Raw genomic sequence first — 14,170 nt, 5'->3', positions numbered from 1 at the left:
TTCTCTTTTTCAAAATTCCGCACCACATACGTGTTAAAAGCATGTGATGTGTGGCTATGTCCCGCCAAGATGCGCGCGCCTCCACATTCGAAAAAATTACGAGATGAGCTCACATTCTCTTTCACCAGAGTGCGCAACTATTGTTAGTCGATGCACGCGCATCGACAATCGAAAATTTCGAGATGAGTTTCATATTTCCTTTTACCAGAGTGCGCAACTACCGTCAGTCGATGTGCATGCATCGACAATCAAAAAGTTTCGGGATGAGTTTATGTTTTCTTTTACCAGAGTGCGCAACAATCGCCTCAAAATGTGCGCGCACTGAATGCTGATCTGCGCATCCCCCACCCGCTCAACGATGGTATAAACATAACTGCTAGTCGTTGTTTCACTCGGTCGCCTACTGAGAGGCGGCCGTGCAATGGCATCTTAGCCGGGGCAATATTTTTGTAGAGGACTCGTCGCCAAGGCGATGGACCTCTCGCGAGAGAGAGAGCACATCTCTCACTCAACCATTCCCTATTTTTGATAAGGAGAGCTGGAAAAAGAGGACTACCTCTCTACCCTCTCCCCCGAATACAAGAAAGCAAAAAAATTATCTGAGGTTAGCCTTGCACTGCTGAGCGCCTCAGCAGCAGCTGTTATCTTGACAGCTGTCAAAAGCACGTGGATTTCAAATTCCGCGTCCCTACGTGGTTAAGACGGCAGCAGTGAGGCAAATTCCGCGCCTCCACGTTGTTAAGATGGCAGCAGTGATGTTAGGGTCTGTCAAAATGGCAGCAGTGAGGTTAGCGACGTTCTCTTGTCCAAAAAGTGACGTTAGGGTCCGTCAAGATGAGAGCTGTCAAAAGCACGTGGCTTTGTTTACTAACAAGGCCACGTGCTCGTGACATCGCGGTCACGTGGCCATGACGTCATGAGGTCAATGACCTTGGTCATCGTCAATGACCTCGGGGCTGACTCAGCACAAAAAAATGCTGACGAGGCGGGCCAGAACCCGTATAGCCCTAATACTCCAGTATCCTAATAAAATAATTCTACCCCTCTTTCAGTCATTTTTACCCCCAAGTAATTTTTTCGAAAAAAATATGTATTACTTCATATTTAAAAGAGATTATATATACAAATTTTCACGTTTGTAACATGTTACATTTTTTAGATGTACTCATTTTTAAAATGCACCCCGTTTGTCAGTCCTGTCCACCCGCCCCCCGCCCTCCTTAAGTAGGTTTAAAAAAAGAAACAAATATGTGTCTTTATTTTTAAAGGAGATTCCAAATAAAACTTTTAATTACCGTAACATCTTCAGTTTTTGAGATATAAGTATCCTCAAAAAGGTATTCGATCTATTTCTCACCTTTTTTCACCCCTTAAGAGGATGTTTCCGAAAACAAAAAATTACGTGTTTCCTTATTTTTAAAGGTGATTCCAAATATCAGTTTTGACATCTGTAACGCCTTCAGTATTGATGTATACGTATCTATATAAACATAATTCAACTAAGTTCAGTTCTCCTCAAACAACCCCCTCCCCTTATGTGGATTTCCGAAAACCAAAAAATACGCGTTTATTTTTGAAGGAGATTCCAAATACCAATTTTTATGTCTGTAACATCTTCAGTTTTTGTGATATAAGTATCCACATAAAAATAACTCAACCCCCTTTTCAGTCCTTTTAACACCCCCCCCCCCCCCACCACCACTGAAGTGTTTTTTCCGAAAACAAACAAATATGTGTTACTTTTATTTTTGAAAGAGATTAAAGTACCAATTTTCACGTCTGTAGTGTGTTAAGTTTTTGATATATACTGTATACGGTATCGGGGCTACTTGGCAGAGGCGGATAAGGCGTGCTTGGTTCGCCCGGAAGGACGTGGGTTTGAATCCCCGTCAGGAAGTAAAAATTTTAAGAAACGATATTTCCACTTCCGCAGGTGCACATGGCCCTGAGGTTCACTCAGCCTAGAACAAAAATGAGTACCAGGTTAATTTCTGGGAGCAAAGACGGCCGGGCGTAGAGCTAACCACTCTACCCCAACAAGTGCCGAGGTTACCGATAGTGGAAGCCTTTACCTTCCACCCCTCTAAGGGCCTTCATGGCTTGTACGGAGGTGACTTTGCCTTGCTTACAGTATACGTTATGTGCTCATTTTTAAAAATTTACTCCTTCAACATTTCCCTTAAGTGGATTTTCGGGAAAAAATATGCGTGTTCCTTTACTTTTACAGAAGAATCCAAATACCAATTCTCATGTCTGTAACGTGTTACGTTTTTGAGATATACTCATTTTAAGGATTCACCTCCTTTGTCACTCCTGTTTACCACCCTCTTAAGTAGATTTTCCAAAAACAAAAAAGTACGTGTTTCTTTATTTTTAAAGGAGTTTCCAAATACCAATTTTCATGACGGAAACGTCTTCAGTTTTTGAGACATAGTATACACATAAAAAGTATTCAGCCCCTTTTCACCTTTTTTCACCCCCCTCATATAGACACACTCATTTTAAAATTCACCCCCCTTTTCACCCCCTTAGCGAGGGAATATCCGAAAATCCTCCCTTAGCGAGCACCTACATTATTATATGAATGTATCCCCAAAATTTAATTTCCTTACGTCCAGTAGTTTTGGCTTTTCGATGATGATTCAGTCAAGACAAGTTATTTTATATATAGAGAGAGATTATTGAACTTCCTTCTTAAAACCCATTGTGATTTGTAAGAGAATCGAAACGCTATCCGCAAAGGTAAGTGAGGTGAGTACCTGCTACCAGGGTGAGCCCGGTGAAGAACACTGACAGAACCTTCATCTTGAATTCGACTGCTTTGTTCAGGAAGTAAGGATCCTTTTAAGTCTGTCTTATCTCAGTGTCAGGGACGAGGAGGATTGTCGAGAGTAAAAACAGCCTCTTGCGATCGGTCTCTAAAGATCATTACTCGCATCATTGATCAAGATAACACAAAGATAAGGTAAAAGGATTTCTCAAACTGTGCTGATCAGTCACATAACAAGTCTACTTCCGCAGTATTATGATTGTCCTAGTTGTCTGTGTGTTGTTATTGGTTGGGCATTCGTCTCTTGGGAGCGTGATAGCCGAATGACATCGTCGCTGGAGGTCCTATTGCTATGGTCAGGTATCAACCATCCTGCAGAACTACAGGCTCGTTTGGTTTTAAAACACTCCTCTCTTTCGCCGATAGTTCAACACAGACGTTCAGTACGAAAGGAGTTTTACAAACATGGTATCTCATAAAATGTGGGTGTTAAGGAAGGGTTAGAAAGTATTTACTTTTAGACTTAGTTCCTCCCATTCTTAGTAGCACATCGGGCAAGGGTATTCTTTCAGCAAATCCTGTTAGCTTCCGGAACTTCGACTTCATCCCAGCCAACATACATTATTTCTACATCCTTTGGGAACGTTCGACGCCAGGACTTGCATGGCCATTCTCTTCTACGTCATCCTGGTAATACTAGGGTGACGAACTGTTGAAGGAAGAAAGGAGGTTAAGGGCCGGTATTATAATAGAGGTTTAAACTGTTGGTTCAGTATAAACTTCGGTTTATTTGTTAGTCGTGTATTATAAAACTTAATCTTAAGTTTAACTAACGACTAATTTTACTGCCACTCATCTACCGTTTAAACTGAAGTTTAAGAATACATAACCTTACAACATGGCAAAACGAATGGATCTCGAAGATATTTTTGAGGTGTTTGAAGAAATACTAAGCGATGACGAAGAAGTGGTTCAAATTATTGAACTACCACAGACACTACGAGTTTTCTGAGCAAGGGAACGTTACTTTCATATATAGAATGAAAAATAGTTTTTAGATTTAGGCTTACAAAGCAAACTGTCTTAACCCTATTTCAGCAAATTGGTGCTAGAATAAAACATGAAACGAAAAGGTAAGTATGTAAAAATGAATTTTTGAACTGCTTGAATGTCAAAAGTATAAATTTTAGAAAATAAATTAACTTCCTTCTATAGAAATATTGCTGTAGAACCCCTCAGTCAGCTACTAATAGCATTGTGGTTTTATGCCTCCCGTAATATGTTTACTAAAATGGGAGATTTTGGAGGAATTCGTAAGGCCACTGTTTCATGGACTATATAAATATTTCTGTACTAGGCCTAATTGCACGAGCAATTCCATTTTCTTACGAGTGAAATTAGGACAAAGTTTATTGCTTTTATCCGCCATTTTTTACCTACAAGAAGTAAACAAAGCATTATCGATAGTCATCTTTTCTCGCAAGTCACTGCTACCAAGATCGTATATTTCCTTCTTCACCTCAGCTTAACTTAGGCCAGCCATTATAAGACTCAACATCGGTTTAAACTCAAGTTACAGTTTAACTCAATCTTCAGTTTAAACTCTCATTATAATACCGGCCCCAAGACAGTCAAAAAATGAACACATTACACAGTTTTGGAGGACAGCTACATTTTAGCCGTAATTTTAAAACGACAAGAATCTTATCATTTAAAAAGCATTGTGTTGACAGTTCCCTTTTTTTCCTTTTACCAAGATCACTCTTTCTTCATTCCTTCCTTCCTTCCTTTGTTTCTTTATTAATCCATTCGCCCTCCAGTGTTGTTTTTCCCTCGGACTCAGCGGGGGATCCCACCTCTACGGCCTCAAGGGCAGTGTTCAGGAGTGTGAGACTTTAGGTCGGGATATACAACTGGGAAGGAGGACAGGTACATCACGCAGGTGGCCTCACCTGCTATGCTGAACAGGGGCCTTGAGGAAGGATGGAATAATCGGAAGGGATTGATAAGAAAGAGAGAAGGAAGCGGCCGTGGCCTTAATTTAGGAACGATCCCAATATTTGCATGGAAGAGAAGTGGAAAACTTCGGAAAACCACTTCGAGGACCGCTGAAGTGGGAATTGAACACCCCTCCAAACGGTTGACTTCCCGAGACTGAGTGGACCCTTTTCCGTTCTCGTACCACCTTTCAAAATTCGGGGCTGAGCCGGGAATCGAACCTGGGCTTCCGCGTGTTGCAGCTAATCACACTAACAACTGCACTACAGAGGTGGCCAAGGTCACTTTCACTGAAGTAAAAACTTAGAAAATTGCATTTTACTCATCTTGATTGTACAATTTATTTTCCAGTCTGTGGGTTGAAGACCCTTCATCTAAATGAAAACATTAAAAAGTCAACAAATTCTGAATTAATAAAATAAATATTGAACATTTTATAAGCATAAAGGTAATCATGAGCTCGATAGCTGCAGTCGCTTAAGTGCGGCCAGTATCCAGTATTCGGGAGATAGTAGGTTCGAACCCCACTATCGACAGCCCTGAAGATGGTTTTCCGCAGTTTCCCATTTTCACACCAGGCGAATGCTGGCGCTGTACCTTAATTAAGGCCACGGCCGCTTCCTTCCAACTCCTAGCCCTTTCCTGTCCCATCGTCGCCATAAGACCTATCTGTGTCGGTGCGACGTAAAGCAACAAGAAAAAAAAGGTAATCATAAACATTTTCAATAATTGGAAATGGAAAAAGAAGAAAATACATATTTCTGGCCGTAGCCGTGTTGAAACACCGGATCCCGAGAGATCTCCGAAGTTAAGCAACATTGGGCGTGGTCAGGAGTTGGATGGGTTGCCACGCGCTGTTGGTTGGGGTAAGGGAATGGAGGAGCGGAAAGGAACTGGCCACCCTACCGCACGTAAACTCCGGCTCAGGAACACCTCTCCGGAGGTTCGGACCTGCCTTCGGGCAGAATAACCCTTACCTTACCTTAGTTTTATTAGAGCCATGAAATACTTTCTAGCAGCACTTGTTTTAAATTTCAACCTCTAGTTATAATTATTAAGTATAGAAATAGTGAAAACCGCTATAACTAAAACTATTCCATAATTTATTTTTCTTGAAACAGCATTTACCGGCACTTCTTGCACAAGTCAAAATTTCTTTGTCATTCAGTACATTCCGAACGCTTTTCCAAATAATATGCTATAATCTGCTTGTTTGCACTTTCAAAGTCCGGCTCCATGACTAAATGGTTAGCGTGCTGGCCTTTGGCCACAGGAGTTCATGGTTCGATTCCCGGCGGGGTCGGGAATTTTAACCATAATTGGTTACTTTCGCTGACACGTGGGCTGGGTGTATGTCTCGTCTTCATCATCATTTCATCCTCATCACGACGCGCAGGTCGCCTATGGGAGTCAACTCAAAAGACCTGCATCTGGCGAGCCCGAACTTGTCCTCGGACACTCCTGGCACTAAAAGCCATCCGCCATTTCATTTCATTTGCACTTTCAAAGATCATACTTTTGGCGATGATCACGCTATGCTTAGTTGAAGCTAGATGGCAGGACAGTTGCGTGTTGTGTACAGTGGCTCTACAGCGTCTCTCATATAAACTCAGACCGAACGCACAGTGTTTGTACTCTGCGCTACGGCAGCTGCCTCGGCCGAACTTATGCCGCACGTGACCGCCCTGCTTTAAGCTTTACCTTATAAAAGATGCTGGAAGTGTCGCCATGCCTGGGTTATACAGGCATTGTATCCGGTAACCACATTCTGGCTGACGCGAGTGAGTTCATCATCATCATCATCATCATCATTATTTCCCTTTATCCAGCTGTAGCCGGTTAGGGGCAAATATGGTTCCTCTCCACTTTCTTCGGTCTTTCCACCACTCCTCCTCCAACACTGTGTCCCAGTCCAGGTTTCTTTCTATAATGCTGCGTTGGATGGTATCCTTCCATCTCAATCGTGGTCGTCCACGGCATCTCCTTCCTTGGATTTGCATTTCCATCACCCTTTTTCTTTTTCTTTTTTGGCATTCTTTCGTCGCTCATTCGCTTTATGTGCCCAAACCATCTTAGTCGGCTCTTCTCTATTCTATCATTCATTTTTTCCACTCCAATTTCTTCCCGGATTTTCTCATTCCTTATTTTGTCTCTTCTACTCTTCTGTATCATACTCCTCAAGAACTTCATTTCGGCTGCCTGTATTCGACTCTCATCCTTCTTTGTCATTGTCCAAGTTTCTGCTCTGCTCCGTAAGTTGTTATGGGTACGTAATACATCTTGTACATGATATCCTTTGCTTCCGTTGGCACATCTTTGTCCCATAACATGTTTCTTACACTATGATAGAAACAACTTCCAGCTTGAATCCTTTTACTAGCGAGTGAGTTATGCTTCTAATTTCATTCGTAATGTTTTCTTTCAGTTCCTCCGGTGTATGAGGATTTGTTCGATACACTTTTTCTTTCAGTTTACCCCACAAGTAAAAATCACACACTGTTAGATCTGGAGAACGAGGGGACAAATAGACCATCACTGATCACTCTGTCTGCAAACACTTCCGAGATTGTAAGAAGGGAATCTTCTGCTGTATGAGCAGGGGCTGAATCCTGTTGAAACCACCCACGTGATTTTTTCTTCTTCCGTTAACTGATGGAAGAAAGGCGTCAAAATGTCATCTTGGTACCTCTCTTAATTTACTGTTGAAAATAATGGGACCAATTAATCTTGCACTACCAGCACACCAAACACCAACGTTATCATAATGATGGACTTCATAAACACCATTAGAATTTTCTGCAAACCAATAGCGAGAGTTATGACTGTTCACACGACCATTCAGATGAAACCAGAACATTTACATACGAAAATACGGTGTTGCAATGATAACTGTCTCGCTATGTTAACAGCTGAGATTAAGACTGGCGACTGATGGTTGCCAGGTCGAACGCGTGCAGGCTGCTTGCAAGGTTAAGAACTATGCGCGCGCCTTCCATACTGCAGCTTACGCATCCGACAGTAGAAACGCCGCTCCGACGGTCTTAGTTTAATATGAGAAACCCTGTAGAGTCACTGTAATATTGTGAACATCCGCACCGATGGCAATAACACGAAAATTCGTTCAGAGACAAAACGAGACAATTGCTGGACTTTTATAAAACACTTTGAAAAACGGCACTGTTGGTCACCTTTACGTGGTACCCACACCAGTGTCGACTTCGGGATTATTCCATCGCCCATCCGCAGAACACGCCCCGCAAAACTCAGTCTTATTTTAGCAACAACTAGCTGGTGTACTCGTGGTAGTGGTGGTGATTATTGTTTTAAGAGGAAGTACAACTAGGCAAGCATCCTCTATATAACACTAATCAGAGGGAAAATATGGAAGGGTCCGACACTTCGAAAAATGAAGATATTGGCCAAAGGAAGACAAGGGCCACGAAGGGCGTGAAAATGAAAGACTCCCTAGCCCTCGCAAACCTAATAGCGTCGGGGTCGGAAAAGAACAAGAGTTGACCAAGAGAGATTGGGTAGAATAGATGAAAGTGAGGAGCCTGGCATAAGTAAGTGGAAGCAATGCCAGAACTCAGCTAAGGTCCCTGTGGTCGCCAACCCACGCTCCAAAGTTCAGAGTCCCTGGGGCCCCTATTAGTCGCCTCTTACGACAGGCAGGGAATACCGTGGGTATTATTCTACCGCCCCCACCCACAGGGGGATGGTGTACTCGTGCTTCGCTACGGAATTCTACATTCCATACAGAATTCTAGAATGGAGTCATGTACACGTCGTGAGTAAGAGTTTGTTAGATTGCTTAATAACATAGGTACTTAATTTAATTTTAGGCGCCTTCCCCTAAACTATCCTTTCATTCAGAGTGAATAAAGTTATTTATAGCCTACACTACAGTGTTTTATTAACCGACTTTACATATCGATTTTCATTAAATTCTCTTCATCCGTTTTCTCGTCGCTCGGCCTTCATACGGACATAGCAACAACAGATCGAAATTAATGAATATCTCTGTTATCATTAGACGCTAAAGTAATAAATGTATCAGATATCCATGATCGGAAATTTAATTCTATATAACTTTAGTTGTGTAATATTTTTCGGTAGGACCACTAATAACATAAAAATGAAATGAAATGCCGGGATGTGTCCGAGGACTTCGGCTCGCCAGGTCCAGGTCTTTTGATTTGACTCCCGTAGGCGACCTGCGCGTCGTGATGAGGATGAAATGATGATGAAGACGACACATACACCCAGTCCCCGTGCCAGGGGAATTAACCAATAATGGTTAAAATTCCCGACCCTGCCGGAAATCGAACCCCTGACCCCTGTGACCAAAGGCCAGCACGCTAACCATTTAGCCTTGGAGCCGTGCACTAATAACATGGATACTTGAGAATTAAATTTTAGGCCTTCCACAAAACTACCATTTCACTGAGCGTGAATAAAAGTATTTATAGCCTAGACTGTAGTGCCTAATTCCCCGACTTAAGCTGCGCATACCATGTGGATGCATAAATTTTTGACCGTTTCTCTGGTAAAGAAAACATGTATTTATCAAGGGAAATTAAATTTTTGTTTATTCAAAATATTGGCGATCGGCTTCTACACACTTCGCCCATCTTTCAGGTAAGTTATGAATACCACGCCAGAAAAACTGCTTGTCTTTTGTGATAAACCATTCGTCGAGCCATTTTCCAACTTCCTCGAAATTGCTGAAGTGCTGCTCTGCAAGTGCGTGCCCCATTGATGCGAAGAGGTGATAGTCCGATGGCGCCAGGTCGGGGCAGTAGGGCGGGTGCGGAAGGATATCCCATCCAAGCGATTTCAAAGTGTCTCACTGGTTTTGCTGTGTGAGATGGCGCATTGTCGTGTAACAAAACCACTTTGCCATATCATGTGGACCATTCCGGTCGTCTTTTGATCAATGCGTGATTTACAGTAAATTAATCATTTATTGGCGATAGCGTTGTGCATTAACGGTTTCGCCGGGCAATTGCTCGTCTTCGCACTTTTGTGGTCTACCAGAGCGCGCTGTCTTTCACATTGAAATCACCACGATAATTGTCGAAACCATGTCCCACGTGTGCTAATCGATGGAGCGTGTTCACCATATGTTTCTACCTGCAAACGATGACTTTCCACAGCCTTTTATTTTGATTAAATAAAATAAGAAAAGCACACGATCATGAATTGATCAATGAACGATACAACACAGACACTAGTGTTTCGCGGACTCAACTTGTGTGTGTTGGTAGGCTATATATATATGACAGGAGCAAGTGTCACCATTACTCACACATTTCACAACTTTTGTAAGATTTTTAATTTGGATAACCAATTTATTAAGGACATTGGGTTAACAGTAGTAAAAAGTAATTTATTCTCTCAGCGATATCTTTGTTCTATAAGGAATTCCTCATGGATTTCAAAATTATTGACTTATACGATTTGTATTGCCTCCATGGCTCAGGCGGCAGCGAGTCGGCCTCACACCGCTGGGATCCATGATTCAAATCCCGGTCACTCAATGTGAGATTTGTGCTAGACAAAGCGGAGGCGTAACGGGATTTTCTCCGGGTACTCCGGTTTTCGTTGTCACTTTTCATTCCAGCAAAAATCTCCACTATCATTTCATATGTCAGTCATTAATCATTGCCCCAGAGGAGTGCGACATGCTTCGGCAGCCGGTACAATTCCTATCCTCGCCGCAAGATGGGGGCTTCATTCATTCCATCCCTGGCCCGGTCACTGACTGAAAAACAGGTTTAGGTTTCCATTTCCACGATTTTTATTAAGTAACTAGCAAATGTAACCGTGCTTCACTACGGTATTCTACATTGTATACGGATATCGAAGTAAATTACTGTACGTGCAGTGAATAAGATTTTTTAAATTGCATGTCTCTTAGCGTTATCCAGAAACAACAGGGTGAAGTTCCCTTACGTTGTTTCCAATGTAAAGTATGAGTTGCGGAGTTGTGATGATAACGGTATGCTCACTTGCCTACTGCCATTCACAATCGAGTAGGTAAGTTTTCATTATAATATGAGGCCCCATTACCTACGACGCTGTCACAATCGATTTGGGGAATTTTTGTTACAATAGCAGACGCCCTCCTGCTGAGAGTCACTATCGGTTTGTAAAATATTCATTATAATGCAGACACACCCTTTCTACATTGCTTCAAATAGACTTCAATGAGAATATATAGAGCGATTGCATGTTCACAATATTGCAAACTTTCATTTACATATTAACTGCTGAACGGTACACCATATCGACAAACGGATTGTACCATAAGACGCCTCATTTAGTGGTCTAAATGGCTGGTCATAAGGTATTTTCTCCTGTCTCATCTATTTATGGTTAAAACTGAGTTAGAAACGTTGAATAGGGTGATATTTGTGTAAGGTTTTCTCACAGTGAATTATTTGTGGGTACTAATGTGACAGCTACAAACATAGAATAAGGCTCACGTATGGATACTGAATGGGTCAATGTCGTGTAGAATTTGATGATTCTATCTTTCGCATAAGTGATTCGAACTACGAATTATGTATAGGTGTACAAAGAGCAAAATGTAGATATATTCGAAAAATAGAGACAAATCTAACACATAAGGAATAGAGATACGACGAAACGTCATAGGACCAAAGTTGTAGATCACTCCAAATCGAGCAGAGATTTTGCCATTCGTTTAGCCTCGAAATGCCTCGAAACGAAGATCTGCACCGTCATTAAAACTGCCTCCATATTTCGATATTTTTCCAGAATAAAAAGTGAAAAATGCAAAGATCTTAGAAGTTTTTCTTCGATTACAGGCTAAAACGTATAATTTTGCCTAATTTCAATTTTCTATCTCGTCTGACAGATTGTGCCACAATCTTGATTTTGAGAGAGGGGGGTAAAATTTAGGACTTTCAGGTAACTGTAGCTAAAAACCTTTGCAGATAGTCATTATTACCCCTTAAACGGATAGCAGTGCGAAAATTTCGCCAAAATAGTCAGTGCACAGACAGACGGTCGTTACGATTTTATTTATATAGATAGATAAGGAATCTGCTCCATGTACAACACCTTTTGGGCTATCTCCCCCAGACTTAGCCTGCAGAACCTACCGTTCATGATATCTCCCTTAGTAATCCTCCTATCGAAAAATTGCACATGAGAGAAAAAATGTTTGAGAAATGGATTTCCATCAAGGTTGGTCGATTTCCAATCAGGTTTGTCTTGTATATATTGTGGGAGAGTAAAATCACTGTTTCGGTTCCCTATAAACCCCCAGTCCATTCCGGGAAATTGAAATGTTATGGACCTTAAAACATACCTTTGGACAGGTGGATGCTAAATGTAAAGTTCAGTTGAAATATCTTCAGTAGTTTTCAAGTTATAAGAAATAAGCTTTACACGCATCCGCTCTTGAGCTAAGTCCGGTGGGTCTTGTACCGAAAAACGATACGTTAATGATATCTCCCTTATTAATCCTCGTATCGAAATAATGCACATGAGGAAAAAATGTTTAGAAATTGATTTTCCTTAAGGCAAGTAGATTTCCGTTCAGTTTGGTTGTGTATATTTTGTGGAGGTGGAAAATCGCGGTTTCGGTTTCGTATAAATCCCCAGTCTGTTCAGAGATTTAGAAACAATAATGGCCCTAAAACCTACTCAAGGACAGGTGGATTCTAAATATGAAGTTTAGCATAAATATAACCAGTAGTTTTCAAGTTATAGACAAACAAACAGACACCAAAGCAAAAAAATATGCAGATGGTCATTATTACACCTGTTAGTGTTGAATGTACAAATAACTGTATTTAAAAATGCCCGCCAAGCTCATACAGTTTCGTTAGGTAATTAGTTAAAGCACAGAATCTTTGTTTTACCTCATATTTTTAAGGTAACAATTCGAACTTTACACTAAAGGGAAGAAGAGTTACTTAATAAGTTTAGTTTGGAACTGTTAAAGCAAATTATTTACTGTTATGGAAGTTTCAACGTGATAACTTAGAAAGAAGTACCGATAGCTTAGTGGTTGTAAGTATAATGTTACTACACTATATCAAAAAGAAGTCCTAGAAAGTGAGATGAAAATTAGGATTAAGAGTGTTCTAGGCTTGCGGTGGTGGTTGAATGGAAAAGTGCAGTTTGGTTGTAGCCAGTATAAATGTCTGATTCAATCTAGACAGGTGTTGTCAGGCCTAATATGGAAGTAATAGACAATTTAGACTCACTGTTATCATGTGAAGTTTTTGGCGGGCATTTTGAGATGTCCGGGATAATATACATTTCTGGATGTACAGCAAGAACAATATCCTGAAGGATAAGCTGTGACACATGTTTAGGTCTTCTGCAGAGTAATGAAACAGTAGACCCTTATTTTGAAGAACTTCAGAGAGGTGGGTTATTGGTGCCATCAGATTGAGTTGTGTGTGTCTGCATAACAGTTACAGGAACATTTACTTTGTTGGTATCTGAAGAGCGAAGAATAGGTACTTGAACTGTGAAAATCAAAAAGAATTTCTCTTCTCTATATCCAGAGCTGCTTTAGGGTGGGATGAAAATTAATAGTTCTGGTTTGAACGCTCTCATTGTAGGATGGGGGGGGGGCAATAATGGCCTGATAGATTGTTTATTGTCTACATTTTCCAATGTCGTGTAAAATAATATTATAGCAAGTAGATGAAGTACACGAGTTATGTAGGCAGTAGGATAAAAATATTAAGTGGAGGAAGCTGTCAATTTTCCATAATAATTAAGCTTGTGAGTAGTGTTCTTAAATTGTTTTGTTTTTATTCATGTAAAATATGTATTTCTAACTCCGGTGAATGCGTTTTCTGATTTTCTTAGTATCATTTTACGAAGAGGGTGCATTTATTATAATCATCATGTTGGTCTAAATGTAGTGAATATGTGTGAAGTCATTCAAAGTCGGAGCCGTCCCCTTTTCTCTCGACCTCCGCTTGACAGATAGGAACAGCGTTGCAAAGCGTATCTTCCGGCTTTAACTGTAGATGGCACTGATAAGTACCAATTAAAATACCAATAACTCGTTATGGGGAAATATATAACTTAAGAACATTTCTCTCACCTCTCTGCTGCAAATGTCACAGTATATAATTTTACTAACCGATGTGAAATGGCGAAACTTCTGTAACCATATTTTAATTAAAGACGACTTAGGAGCCGACACTTACGGCATAATTCACACACTGAACAAAGAGACAACTGAAATGTTCTCAGAGAATGAAATGAAGGGTTTTGTTTCCAACAGGTTAATGGACACTGTCTCCAGCCTCTTGACATAGACTACGACCCTGTTTACTGCTGGAGGTTCTTAGGGACTTCTGGGAGTGTGGTTTGCATCTTCCCAAAGTATCGAATCGACTTTCC

This window comes from Anabrus simplex, chromosome 9, assembly GCF_040414725.1.
Source record: "Anabrus simplex isolate iqAnaSimp1 chromosome 9, ASM4041472v1, whole genome shotgun sequence".
Lineage (NCBI taxonomy): Eukaryota > Metazoa > Arthropoda > Insecta > Orthoptera > Tettigoniidae > Anabrus > Anabrus simplex.
This window is presented reverse-complemented; position numbering follows the sequence as displayed.